Source organism: Pelodiscus sinensis, chromosome 4 (genome assembly GCF_052426305.1).
Source record: "Pelodiscus sinensis isolate ZL-2025 chromosome 4, ASM5242630v1, whole genome shotgun sequence".
NCBI lineage: Eukaryota > Metazoa > Chordata > Testudines > Trionychidae > Pelodiscus > Pelodiscus sinensis.
The window spans coordinates 99,248,709-99,263,524 of record NC_143055.1 but is presented as its reverse complement, the minus strand read 5'-3'; the positions used below and the strand labels follow the sequence as shown (position 1 = coordinate 99,263,524).

The 14,816-nt window shown below is 45.6% G+C and overlaps 1 protein-coding gene across 14 annotated transcripts in view; it reads left to right on the top strand.

Moving 5' to 3' along the window:
- The first annotated feature begins 625 nt into the window (after window positions 1-625).
- The window catches only part of BLTP1 (bridge-like lipid transfer protein family member 1), a 222,200-nt gene continuing 208,009 nt past the window's right edge, over window positions 626-14,816 (top strand). For 13 of the 14 annotated variants that reach the window (XM_075929830.2, XM_075929833.2, XM_075929841.2 and 10 more), the window contains exon 1: window positions 626-726. The gene's annotated coding sequence lies outside the window, so the exon portion shown is untranslated. Of the gene's footprint in view, window positions 727-3,435; window positions 3,455-14,816 lie in introns of those variants that run through there. The other variant, XM_089778009.1, reaches the window with a different exon arrangement.

Below are 14,816 nucleotides of genomic sequence, written 5' to 3'. Positions count from 1 at the left end.
GGGTTGGATTGCAGACACTGAACAAGTTGGGAGACGCTTAAACCCGAGCTTTTTGTTTCAGCCTGCCCCGTGCGAAATCTGGGCCGGGACCCAGAGCTGGATTCTCGCAACCGTGAACGCAATGTGGGGTGTGACCCGGGGTTTCGGTGCAGCCGGCCCCTGTCGGGCTGCACGGAGGGGAAGGAGATGCCAGGAGAGATGCGGGCTGCAGAGCGTGGCGGGCTGGTCTTCGCTGCAGCCGCAGGCCCCCCATTGACGTATCTCGTGCTGCGCGCTGAGACCACACACCAAGGCGTGAACCATCCCCCGCAGGCCCGGGCGCGGAGGAGGAGACAGGAAGGGGGCGTGACCGCTTCGGCGGGGCTATTGAGTATTCATGAGGGCACATTAATGATTCATGAGGCAATTCCTTTGAACCGGGACGGGGTTCGCGCGTGCGCACGAGCCCCTTACCGACCTACGGCCTCTTGACTTCGATCCTGTGGAGGAGGGGAAGGCCCGCAGGGCCTCGTTTTGCCATTGGCTACAGCGAGCTCCTTCCACCCGCCTCCTGTCGGACGCAGCGCTCTCTCATTGGCCCGCCGACCCGGTTGTGCGCGGCGATTGGCGGGCGGCGCTGAGGGCGGGCCGCGGACGGGCGGGCGGGCGGAGCCATCCGGGGCGTGCGGCTGCCGGGGCTGTAGTAAGAAGCGGCGAGGGGTGCGGATGTAAACACCGGACAATGGCGTAAGCAGCGGGGCGCCGGGGGCGCTTTCTGCCCCGCCTCTGTGCGCGCGGCGCGGGGTGGCTGGCGCGGGGGGCGGAGGCCGGGGTGGGGGCCCGGCGCTGCCCGGGAGCACGGGGAGAGCGAGACTTGCCTCGCGAGGTGCCTGAGCCGGGTCCGAGCAGCGCTGGGAGCGCGGCCCCGCAGCTCTGGGGTGGGGTGGGGTCCTCTCCCCCTCCTCCTCCCTCTCCCCAAGTCTCGTAAGCCCGCCCCCGCCCTCTTCTTCCTGGTAATTTGTGTTGCCCCTATTCTGGCTCTCCTGAAAATCGGGGCGCGCCCGTCACCTCCTGCCCCAGGTGGCCTCTGTGTTGTCCCCTCACTGACGTGAAACTGACAAGAGCCTGGTCACTTACACTCCGCGTGCACAGGCTGCCCCACGCTTGACAAGGCTGAGCTGAAAATGACACTGACCGACCCCACGTCAGGTTAAGCCCTGTGCTTATCGTGCTCTCACGGGTGCCCAGTGATGCCGTGCACGCAGGGGCACTCCCTTTACAAGAAGCCTTAAACAAGGTGTTATAAATGTCGTTTATCATAAACGCAGTCGGCTGTAATCTGAGCTTCTTCCTGAGTCAACACTGCTGATGTCAGTAAATCATTGTAACACAACCGAGATGCCATAAAACTGGATTGGAACTCAAGCCTGGGGGGTTAACAATGGATGTGATCTCGTTGGTATAGCTGGTGAAGCAGTGTGTTTAGGAACAGATCAACAGAACCAATAAGATTCTTCCTTAAAAGATTGCCAAAATGCATGGTTGTATGGGAATCTCATGCTGATTCTGCTGAGTTATAAAATCACATTTTTTTTACCCTTGCCAGTTAGCTGTGCTAACAAACCTATATGATTAAGGACATGTCTCCACTTGATCTTCTGTGGTTTGATTTAGTGGGTTGAATAAGGGGACTTGCTAAATCAGCCACTGATTGTCTGTCCCTATCTACTCAGGTACTACACCAGGTCATGAAGAGTAAGGGAAGTTGATGGGAGAGTTTTTCCTATTGACCACTTGCAGGGGGATGTAACAGAAATTTGAATTAAGGTACTTTTACTCCAGCTGTGCTAGTCATTTAACTGGAGTTGCATATCTTAGTTTGACTTGATCTCCTAGGGTAAACGTGACCTAAATTATTCATTTATGTGGGGTATTGAAGCATTTCACTTATGTCAGGTATATTGAAGATGACTGCAGACATGGGTAGACATTTTATTTCATTCACTTGTGGAGGTGCCTTTTCCAGCTTTAAGGGCTGTGTGGAGTAGTAGCTGGCTCCCTGGGAGCCGGTGCGCCCGAGAAGTCGGCCCCATTCTTGAGGAGGTGGCTGTCACTCCACGATGCTGCCTCTTAATCAGAGCCAGCAGCACAGAATGGCAGATGTCTCCCCAGGAGTGGCACAGGAGCCTGCGCATAACCATTAAGTGTAACAGATAAGTCTAGGCTTATTGGTAAATAGTTTAAACAATTACGCTTTTATATTCCTAATACGTAACAGCTTTATTTTTAAGCGTGTGGCTTTTGTTCCATTATTTTGCAACAGATTTTACAGAAGGATTGAGTATTCAAAGCCCTAGTTATGAATGGGAACTGCATTCTTTTTGCACGAGATTTGGGTAGAAGTTTTAGAACTCTGAAAAGTTTTCCTCTGAGGTCAAGTACTGTATTGCTAAACCAACCATTTAAAAAAAAAATCTTGACTCAACAAAGAATCATGAGATTTTTAAAAGCAGCAGTGTCTTTTTATTTGCCATTTTGTGTTTGAAGCAGTTAAGATTTGTTTTTCTTTTAATGTCTTTGCTGAAATCGCAAGAGACTGAAGACATACATATTTTTTTCTTTTTTAAATGAAAGCTGAGACTTTCAGGTAATCATAATTCCAGAAGTTGAGACTTTTAGAAAAACAGATATTGTCATACTTGTCACAGAGTTATGAAAATTAGTGACATTGCATCCTTTCTAGAGACAAGAAGAAAGGTTTGTGTTAGGTTGGATTAAAACTAATATCTGATTCAGAAGGGTTCTTTAAAAAGGAGATCATTTGCTATGGGATCTGGTTATAGAGAATTTGTCAAGTAACCACAGAGAGCAGTGTAGATGATTTTTAGAGGGCTTTATACAAATATGTTGTAAATAGATTTTTAAAAAAATAATATTTTGCCATGTTGGCCAAGCAGCATTATGCTCATTCACAGGAACCTGACAGTGAAACTGAGTAGTCTAGTTTCATTGTCCGAACTGAGTGAAATGCAGAAAGTAAGCTAAAAGTAAGCTAGTGTTTTTTTAAAAGTTTTGTTCTTTATGTATTGAGTCTACATTGATGGATTCCATTTTTCAGCAGTGAAAATAGTTTAGCCTCGTCCCTAAAACAAAAATTTGAGACATTGCCAAAACAAGGTATTGTTTCCTTTTCTGTCTCTGCAACCGCCCAACAAGCATATCCTTTTTCCAGTTCAAAGTAGTGTTGATGCTTTCAATAATACAACAAGGAAGTAAACAAATATGTAAAATGCCAAGTAATATTAAGCAACTTGGAAAATAATTGGTGTTGTTATATAGAAGAGAATAACATCACTATGAAACTTCCCACACAAGCAGTTTTCTGTGAAAGAAAAACTCACTGAAAAAATATTTGCCAATATTTGTTGTTGTTGTAGGTTTTACACAGAGAATTTGAATCCTGCTTTTCAAAACGGTGAGTCTGTGCTATAAAAATAGAACTCTAAAGATGCTTTTAACTACAGGGCATAACTCAAAATAAACTGTGAAAACTGAGTTATGTCAATTGCGTATTTTATTTTGAAATAGCTTATTTTGAAATAGGGGGACATCTACACAAACTTACTTTGAAATAGAGCACGCTTCCTCCAACTTCCCTTATTCCTCGTACAATAAGAGTTACAGGAGTTGGAGTAAGAAGTCCTCCAGCTTGACAGTATTTTGACACTATTTCAAAATAATTGCCTGCTGTGTAGACACAGATTAAGTTATTTCAGAATAGCATTAGTTATTTCGAAACAGTGTTGCAGTGTAGATGTACCCTAAATGAACTAGAGGTTCAGAACCAAAAGGGTTACCATACATACATCAACAAAACTGTAATTTACTGACTTTCTGCAACTACAGACATGGTTATTTATTAATTCATGATATTATAGTGGTCTATATATGTTGCCAGGAAGACTTCAATGAAATATTTCTTCCTTATTCATATTCTAAAACAAAAAATATTATTTTTTCTTTAAATGTAGCCTTAATAAGAAAAATCTTGTTTTTGTCAGTCTCTTATTGTTTGCTCTTATATGTCTGTGGTATACATGTTGTTCACCAGTGTGTCATGTACATACCCATATAGGCCCCACCTACCATGGGTGTAACTAGCAATGTATACGGTAAGGCATAGCTTAGGAGAGTGAAGATATGCCTGAAGGATGCAGGCAAGTACATCCCTGTGTGGCTTTCTACTTAACCAGGCTGTGCATCCCTGGCCACGCTGTCATATTTAGCATGTAGTGTGCTGCTGCTGGAGCCTTTTTGTGCCACCGGAAAAAAATGAGTTGTCTGGGAAAGGCTGTGCCAGCTTTCTGCTGCTGCAGACCTTACCCCACCACAGGGTAAGGATGTTAAAGAGCAGTTATTTGGCTAATCTTGTAGTCGATACAATTTATATAGACTACATGATTAGTTGATAAGGGGGATACTCAGAGAGCTGGCTTGAGCCGGGACTGAGAAGTCCCGATGAGTACTGGCTCTGGATCGCTGTGGCTCTGCATTTTAAATGTAAGAGCCTGGCGGTTCTTAATACTACATTTAAAATGCAGAACTGCAGTGTGGGTTACTCCCGGAGCTGGTGTGAGCCGGGGCTGGCTCTGGGACTGCTTCACATCTGCATTTTAAGAGCCAGGTGGCTCTTACTCCATTTGAAATGCAGAAGCATAGTGGTCCCCATAGAGGCAGTGGGGCAGGGGGGAAGGGAAGGATGTAGTCGATTACTCCACTCAACTACCTGATCAGCTTATTCTTATTGTGTAGTCTAATAGTTGACTACTCGCTTACATCCCTATCACAGGGAGAGTTCAGCAGCAGAGAGAGGCTCTGGCTGAGCCTTTCCCCGTTCCCTGCACTCAGCCAGACCTTTTCATGGGCACGCGTATCTACATACCGCAGTGGTGACGCAGTGCACTTTTCATTGCAATGTGTGCCTATGTATTCACTGCACACTACTGACAATGGTGTTAAGTGCAGAAGTAGCCTCAGAGGGTAGAACCTGACAAGCAGTAGTAGATGGTAGAACCTGTCAAGAAGTGCCCATTAGAATGCTCTTGTATCCTCTTTGTGCTCCTCCCTTTATCGTTCCCTCCATATTCTAAGGCAAGGCGATTAAAGGGAGTGTGATGCTTTGGCTGCCTTAGTTCTATCCCACTGGCACTTCAGACCTGGGTTATAATTAAGGTTGTGAGGAAGAGGAAAGAAGAGTGGGAGAAAGAATATGCAAAAGGCTTCTTGAAGAAGGAACAGGATACTTGTCAACAGAGCTCTTCATGATGACTGTGTTCATTTCCACAACACAACCACCTTCCCCTCTCCCTAGATGCTTTAATTATAGCTGAGGAGGTGGTGGGAAGGAGCTGAGGTGATGAGAGTTCTTTACCTTAGAACACTCAAGAACAGAAAGGGGAGAGGTAAGGGTGCTCCAGTGGGCACTGATTGTCATGTTCCACCATCTGAACTGCATGTATCTGTGCATCCGAGTAATCCACCTCTAAGAACTTCAGTTATCTCTTTATCCTTGATACAGTGCAGCTTATGCAGCCTATGGTTTATGTATCTGAATGGAGGTCATTGGGCAGAGGCCTGTTCTTTGCTTTTTTCAGTAAGGTGTCTATATTAAACAAAAGACAGAACTATGTAGCACTTTAAAGACTAACAAGATTGTTTATTAGGTGATGAGCTTTCGTGGGCCAGACCCACTTCCTCAGATCAGTTTGTGGAAGAAAATTGGAAGAAAATAACCATCTTGTTAGTCTTTAAAGTGCTTTTTGTTTCAGCTAGACTAGACTAACAGGGCTGCATCTCTATTACTATGTGTCTATATTAGATACATTTTAAAGGCTGATAAATAAATTGTGACTAAAGGAGGCTTCTGATAGCTAAATAGCACCTTTCACTGGAGATACATTATGGATCATTTGTCTTTTCCATTCTCCCACCTGAATCATTTGTATCATTGATTGGATTTTGGTGTCATGGATGCTATTGGGGACTTTGGATAGAAACTAAAATTGCTGCCTTCGCTTTTTTTTCCCCGTAAAAAGCTTACTATGGTTTCGACATCACGTGCTAACAGGAACCATGTTCTGAAATACTCATGTAAAGTATCCTTGCAGTTTATGTAAATGAATAGACACTGCTGGATAAATCCCCCTAAACATAATCTGGTATGTCAAATGTTACAAAACTATGGATTGCCATGGTTCATTTTAATTTTTTCATAATCGCTGTAGAGGCTTGGAGTTTGTGTTCTGTCAGTATAAAGTATTTAATGAAAGGGAGGAGAGAGAGCCTTGTACATTCCAAAAAAAGGAAAAAGATTCTGTGTGTCCTCCTCTGAGTAATAGGGAGCAAACCATCTGGTAAAACTTGATTTTTATGTAGATTTGGGAAATAATCTGCTAACTGTGATTTCCCAACTTATTACTAAAGGTGTGTCTATGCTTAAAGTTGCCAGATGGTTGAACCAAAAATACCAAACATCCCCTCCTCCTCCCCCCTCCAAAAAAAAAATCACTGGGGAAAAATTCTGTTGGGGGGGGGGGGAGGGAAGGAGTGGGGGAAGATCAAAGCTGTTGAGCAAAAAAAAGGACTCTGAGACTTATTAAGCAAAAATAATAACAGAATTAAAACAGCATGGCCCCTTTCAGAGTGAGTGCAGAGTTAGAATAGGGATAGGAACAGGGGAGAGGTTGAACACTAAGGCCCAGGGAAGGCATTGCTTCCCCATGGTCTTTAGGCTTTTTGCTGGTGGCCATTTCTTTTTCAACCAGAGCTTAGCTTCCCTGAAGAACCAGGAAAGCATTGGGCAGGAGGCTGGGGGTGTGAGGGCCTGGCGGGGAGGGGGAGAGGACGGCAGGCTGGGGGCTGGGCCTGGGCGCTAGTGTTGCCAGGTGTCCAGTATTTTTGCCTCTGGCCAGGAAACAAAATCAGAAAATAGCGGACGTTTTAGGTGTCCGGTATTTTCAAAACATTTTTACCGGCCAGGACGCAAAAATACCGGATTGTCCTAGCAATACTGGACAATACTGGACACCTGGCAACCCTATCTATGTTAAAAGTGCTGCAGCTATATTGCTGAGACATTGTAATATGGACACCTACTGTAATAACAGCAATGGGACGAATATATTCTATATTAACTCTAGAGACAGAGTTAGGTAGAGGGACATTCTTCTGTCAATCTAGGCCTGGTCTACACTGAAAGCTTAGGTGGATCTAACCCTTACACAGGGTGTGAGATTTTTCGTGATCTTGAGAGATGTGGACAGATCAACCTAACTTTGAAGCCTAGAACACTGACTATGGGATACAGTGGAGAGACTAAGGTTTTCTCTATTTCCTTCACCCGCAATTTAAAAATTATCTCTATTAGAAGAGTTGATCTGCACTACAGCTGTCAAATTATGATGCTGTTTTAGGAAGGGAAAAAGTTAAGGGCAGTGGACCTTGCATTTTTTCCCCTTCTGATATCTTTTCAAGCATTAACAAGCCCTACCTTGATTCTCATCTGTATTTTCGCCTTCAAATGTATTTCTTTATGGTAGTCTTACAATTCAGTTGTTCTAGCTGTGCTTCAGTTGTCTGTGGCTGTGCTAAGCAACAGTATACCAATGATCAAGAATTTTGGAAAACGTTGTTTGTGATCATAATGCCACTCTGTGCTGCAAAGCGTTCTGCAGTCTGCTTTTTTCTTTGGTGAACTGTGGACTCATAACATTGCTGGCAGCCAAATCAGAAACTGATACTGAATCTGGGTCTTCAACGGTAGCTTTCTGTTTTTGTGTGCTACCAGCCAAGCTATTTGGTGGGTTTCAGTTCCCTTTGTTCATATTGGTGTAGGTACAACTGTCATGCTCTCTAAATGTCATGAGAATTTATATTAATTTAGGAAGAGCTGTCACTTTTAGTTAACTACGTTTTAACATTTCAAATCAGTTGAGTTAAAGCTTTCCGTTTTGCAGTGACTAATGTATCTTTTTCACAAAAGTTAATAGTTGGAATTTGGAGACTGGATGAGGATGAAGTACCTCTTGCCAAGATTATGAGTTCTGTTAGTGCTAGAAAGTGAAAAAGGAGAGCACGTTTTAGCCAATGAAACGATTTTTTAACGAAAATAGCAAATACAGTATTTTTAATTTGTACCCATCATCCCCATTTGTTCTTTCTGTAAAGCTGTGTCTTAATTTGAAAATCAGCATTGATGGGGAAATCTAGAAAATTTACATACTGTAATTATAAAGTCTCCATTAAATAAAAAAAATTACATTAATATTTAAAGGCTGATATTGTGGTGTACAGCAACATGCATACAAGTTTCCCGGTCAGTTCAGTAGGACATGCTGCATTCTATCTTCAAGTTTATAATATGAAGTAGCAGTTTTAATCTTTCAAATTGATCATTTGGCAATGGGTTAACCTGCCTAATAGACCACATGGATTTCTTACAGAGAAAACAGTTGTGCTTTGTGAAAGATGCCCAAGTGCAAATTTTCATCAGCAAAATCATAAATGTCTTGAAAATGGTGTGCAGCAAAGACTTTCCTTTTGAATTATTGCTTCCCCCCCCCCCACCCCCATGTGCATGCCATGTTTTGTTACCTTTTTTGTCTGCCAAAAACTTAATTGCAGGAAATTGAAATTCTTACAAGCTGAGAGCAAGGAACTGTTAGATCTGAAGAGTTGATATACTCTGTATCAGTTTGAGCACTGATGTAAAAATACAACTTAATGTCCAGTATACTCACACTGGCTTTTTTGGGTGGAGTGGTGTGTGGTGTTGGGTGTGGTCTGTGTGTGTGTGTGTGTGTTTTGTTTTGTTTTGTTTTGTTTTGTTAAGCTTCAACTAAAATGGTTAAGCAGTTTCCAAGAATGATATTAGGGAAATATGCTTCCCCTCACCTTCATGCTAAAATGTATAATTGTTTTGTTGAAAAGCTTTTATGCCTCCATATTTTTGGAACAGGGCTTGAGAGGGGATGGAGTTGGATGGGCCACCCTAACATCAGGAATATACCTCTTGCAATTCCTGTGAAAATCCAGCCAAATTTTGTCCAGATTACAAGCCTCTGACTATAGCAGTTTGCATATGCTTGGTATAGGCTGTTAGAAGCTGGCAACTAAATTCTCTAATGGAGTATGCTCCATAGACAAACAGTTCCTACCTGTGTGTTGACTGGACTATGCATACATCAGTGAGAAATGAAGTGCTATAAAATGGTCAGAGCTTTGAAAAATCGAAAACGAGGCCCTAGATTTCTCAGATTGGACATCGAAAATTTACAGGCAATTTTGGCCTCAATTTTTCTGTCTTAGTTCCTTTGTTTGCTATATGGGGGTAATACCACTTCACAGGAAAATAGTGAAAATAAATTCATTAATGTTTGTGAAACATCCTGATAGTATGGTTAATGTGCCATAGAAACACCAAGGAAAAAATTAATTTTACATTAACTTAATGAGGGTGGAGGCCATATATTAATTTAAGATTAAAAATAAAGTAAGCATTCAAGAAGCATCATTAATTTTTGTGCATTGAATGAAAAAATAGAATGTAATCTTGTAATTAAAACCTGCATCTGAATGCATACACACAAAGGGCCCGAATTAAGGTTGCACAGGCATTTCCTAACATATACAGGCAGTCCCCGACTTACGCGGATCCGACTTATGTCGGATCCGCAGTTACGAACGGGGTTTTTTTCGCCCCGGAGGACACGGACTGCGGGACCTCGCGGCCCCACCGCCCGTGTACTCCGGGGCGAGAAAAGCTGCTCCGCGTCTCCCTGGTCTGCAGACCAGGAAGACGCGGAGAAAAGCCGCGGAGGGGCTCGGGCAGCTGGGCAGCCCAAGCGCGCCTGGGCTGTCCCGCTGCGGGCGTGCTCCAAGGCTTTGCTCCCCATCTCCCTGCAGACCAGGGAGACGGGGAGCAAAGCCGCGGAGCATGCCCGCAGGGGGACAGCCCAGCAGACCAGCAGACCAGGGAGATGGGGAGCAAAGCCTCGGAGCACACCAGCAGTGGGACAGTGCGGCGCGCCTGGACTGTCCTGCTGCCCACGTGCTCTGCGGCTTTGCTCCGCGTCTCCCAGGTCAGCAGACCAGGGAGACGGAGCAAAGCCGTGGAGGACTTGGGCGTCCCGCCACCCCCGTCTCCCTGGTCTGCTGGGGGGGGGGGGAAGGAGCAGCTAGTGCCCCCCCCCAGCAGGCCAGGCTTTTCTTGCCTACCCCTGGGGTAGAGCAGCTGGGGGCTGCCAGGTTGGTCCCGCAGCGCTGCTCCGGACCAACCCGGCAGCACCCCAGCTGCTCTGTCCCAGGAGTCCTGATTCAGCTGCTGCTGGTCAGTTTCAGCAGTGGCTGAATCAGGACGCCTGAGGCAGAGCAGCTGGGGTGCTGCTGGGTTGCTCCAGTAGCGCCGAGGAGCCGCGCTACTGGAGCAACCCAGCAGCACCCCAGCTGCTCTGCCTCAGGCGTCCTGATTCAGCCGCTGCTGAAACTGACCAGCGGCTGACTACAGGAAGCCCGACGCAGAGTTGCTCTGCCCCAGGCTTCCTGGAATCAGCCGCTGATCAGTTTCAGCAGCAGCTGACTTGGGGACGCCTGGGTTTCTTAAGTTGAATCTGTATGTAAGTCGGAACTGGCGTCCAGATTCAGCCGCGGTTGAAACTAATCAGTTTCAGCAGCGGCTGACGCCAGTTCCGACTTACATACAGATTCAACTTAAGAACAAACCTACAGTCCCTATCTTGTACGTAACCCGGGGACTGCCTGTATGAGTTCTTGACTTGGAACACTACAGAGGTTACAAATTTAGGGGTGAAGGTTGTAGGAACATATGTTTAAGTGTACAGTATACTCTAGTTCCTTCCACTCCCAGAGTATAACAGGGAATAATGAATTTTGAAATTGTCTCTCATGAAAACAACAGTGTTTCCTGAGGATTGGTTTGGCTAACCTGATAATGCAGAAGAACATGGATTAGTATTAAAATGGAAGGGAGTACTTGGTACATTGCAACTTAGCTGTAGCTTTCTGCATATGGCTGGCAAACAAAGTCCATTGCTATATTAAAGAATAGCTGCAGAATAAGCCCCCACTTCTGATTTGCTGACCGTCTCTGGGTTGAGCTCTATATGCATGTTGTTAAGTGACCTTTGTATCCGTTTATTGCATGAGCATGAAATATTGTTTGTAAGACATTGTACTTAACTTCTTACAACAAGTTCCCTTGTATATAATAGACAACATACTTTTTCCTCTGAAGTTTTGCAAGAGTAGCTAAATTAAAAACTACAGGCAGTCCCTGGGTTACGTACAAGATAGGGACTGTAGGTTTGTTCTTAAGTTGAATCCATATGTAAGTCGGAACTGGCGTCCAGATTCAGCCGCTGCTGAAACTGATCAGTTTCAACAGTGGCTGAATCTGGATGCCAGTTCTGACTTACATACAGATTCAGCTTAAGAACCCCAGGCGTCCCCAAGTCAGCTGCTGCTGAAACTGATCAGCGGCTGATTCCAGGAAGCCGGGGGCAGAGCAACTGTGCCTCGGGCTTCCTGTAGTCAGCCGCTGGTCAGTTTCAGCAGCGGCTGACTTGGGGACGCCTGGGGCAGAGCAGCTGGGGTGCTGCTGGGTTGCTCCAGTAGCGCCGCTCCTCGGCACTACTGGAGCAACCCAACAGCACCCCAGCTGCTCTGCCCCAGGCGTCCTGATTCAGCCCCTGCTGAAACTGACCAGCAGCGGCTGAATTAGGACGCCTGGGGCAGAGCAGCTGGGGTGCTGCCGGGTTGGTCCAGTAGTGCCGAGGAGCAGTGCTGCGGGACCAACCCAGCAGCACCCCAGCTGCTCTACCCCAGGCGTCGTGGGCAGAAAAGCCTGGTCTGCTGGGGGGGAAGGGGCACTAGCTGCGCCCCCCCCCCCCCCCAGCAGACCAGGGAGATGCGGAGCAAAGCTGCGGAGGATGCCTGCAGCGGGACAGCCCAGGCGCGCCGTGGCTGTCCCGCTGCGGGCGTCCTCCAAGGCTTTGCTCCCCGTCTCCCTGGTCTGCTGGTCAGACCAGGGAGACGGGGAGCAAAGCCACGGAGGATGCCCGCAGCGGGACAGCCCAGGTGCGCCGTGGCTGTCCCGTTGCGGGCGGCCTCCGAAGCTTTGCTCGCCATCTCCCTGGTCTGCTGGTCAGACCAGGGAGACGGGGAGCAGCTTTTCTTGCCCCGGAGGACGCGGGCGGCGGGACCGCGGCTCATCTGGCGTCCCGCCGCTCCCGTCCTCTGGGGCGAGAAAAGCCCCGTTCGTAACGGCGGATCTGGACTCGGGGACTGCCTGTATAAAGCTCTTTGAGATCCTTAGGTGATGAGTGTTGTAAGGCCACAGCAATATTGTAGTCCAAATCCTGCTGAGTTTATTCATGCCACTAGTCCCAATGATTTTAATGAGACTGCTCATTTGAATAAGATAAGTGGTGTTTGGGCTGTGTTTAGGCTTGTGTGCTGCACTTATTATGATAGTACAGGTTGCACCTCCCTAAACTAGGACTCTTGTCTGGCAACATACGTGATCCAGCAGGACAGTGGATGTTGCTGAACAAGAGTGCCCTGGAGCAGGAGGGCCAGCAGCTGAGAGCCCCATGAAAGGCAGCGGTAGTGCGGCAGGCCAGCGATGGTAGTGGGCCGGGGCAGCCCATGCGTGCTGGTCTGGCAGCGAGGTTGTGCCATAGCAGCTCAAGCGGGGCTGCGTGCCAGCCCGACAGTGGGGACAGAGCCACGGCGGCCTGGCTGGCATCAAAGCTGGGCTGCGGCAGCCCAGCAGAGGAAGCCTGTCTTTGGCTGTGGCAGGTTGGCAGCCGAATTGGGGCTGTGTGCTGGGCGGTAGCGGGACTGGTGCTGTAGCTGTGGGGTCAGGGCTGTGTGCTCCTGTGCCAGCGGTGGGGTTGGAGCAGCAGCTATAGCAGTGAGGCTGGGGCAGCCGTGTCACTCAGCTGGCAGTGGGGCCGAAGGATCCGGCGGTGGGGAGGGACGGCAGGCTGAGGGGGCCGGATCTTGGGGAACTTCCCTGATCCGGCAAATCCCCTCATCTGGGACCACTCAGGTCCTGAGGGTGCCGGACCAGTGAGGTCCAACTTGTAGTTGACAGCTCAAGAAAATATTTATTTATCCCTATACATTGGCTTATATAAACGCCAGACCTCATTTCTTCATCATATTCCTCCTTTGCTTGTTTTAGAGCAGAGAGCAAGAATGTGCTCCTCATCTCAAAAGCAGCCCTGTATTAGAAACTTTTGCTAGCAATTCTATCATCCTTAAGAAGTAGAATTTTAAAAACTACTTGTAAATAATGTTATTCCTATGAAAATACATTAAACATACTCCAGAGAAGTCTAGAATATGCAATTTATAGTACTTCTGTGTCACTGGGTCAGTATAATTTGGGAGGTTAATAAGCAAATATCTTCTGTCTAAATCTCTGTTTCTTATAGTAAAATTGTTTCATTTTGATTAAAAGTTTATTCTCAGCTGTGAGTGTCTGAACAATCTAAAATAACTTCCATACAAAAAAATCCACCCACATAATATAGCAAGGAAATTGAAATAAGCGTTTTATATAATAACTTAAAATAGCTCATAAGGAAGGAAAAGTAAGACTGCTTGTTAGCAGTTGTCCCTTAAGGAATAAAGTTACATGACATGTTGGCAGGAGCTAAAGGAGAGATTAAAAAGGCACAGCTAATGTTTCTTTTCCTGTGAATAAAAGCAAGTTTGACAGATACCGTATGAGAGGATGGAGGGAAGGTTGCTGAAATTATAGCTCAAGAAAAATATTGCTACATAGCTACAAATACTTAGTACTGTTCTTCCCTGTTAATAACATCTAATTAATATATCTCAGATTAGAAGTGATTTATATGTAAAAGGCTTTTGAACATGTGAATAGTTCAGAAAGCGCATAAAGGTTTTGCCTTTGGGAGAGAGACATTTTGGGAAGACAGACCTGTATGAGATGAAATTGTTGTTGTTTTTAAATGTGATTTACACAGAAATAGTGGACCAATCACTGATTTGGTTATTAAACTATTTTCTTTGAGTTATCTAAGTATAAAACACTAGACAGAAATAATATAGATCAATTTGTATAGGTCTGCATGTGGCCTAGTGGTTACAGTACTAGAAGTGGAATTTGTTTAGTCTGTTCCCAGCATTGTCAACTTTCTTTGTGACTTGAAGCATGTCAGCTCTTTCTCCCTTTGTCTCAGATGCTATAAGACTAACTTCACACCCTGTAACGTATTTTGAGTTCTTCTGACTGCAAAATATTATTGCTACTCGCGAAAGAAAATATTAGACATATGTTACAACACTTTGCTCTGAAAGTGCTATATGACAATTAACTAATGGGCAACATAGAGAGAATTCTCTGTGTATACTTGTGGGATGGTAAGCAGGCAAATTATTCTCATTTATAGATCAGGAAAATTAAAACACAAGTATTCCCCAAGACTGGAATCCTAGGTTGTACTAAATATTGGGACTTAGTTTTATCTTTGTCCATGATGCACATTGCAAATGATTATTTAACCATTTGGTTCTGAGTTGTAAATTCCTTGATTCTATTCACTTAAATGTACACTGTGCTCTCTAAATTGACAGACACAGCATTTTTAAAAGTTAATACCCTGCAATTCCCTTTGGATTATGTGCTGCTCTGGGATTCCTAGTAGCAAAAGTCGTCAAGAGTATCTCATTCTTACCTTTTTTTCTTGGATGCAGACCTTGCTACAGTTATTGAAGCCTTTGTCATC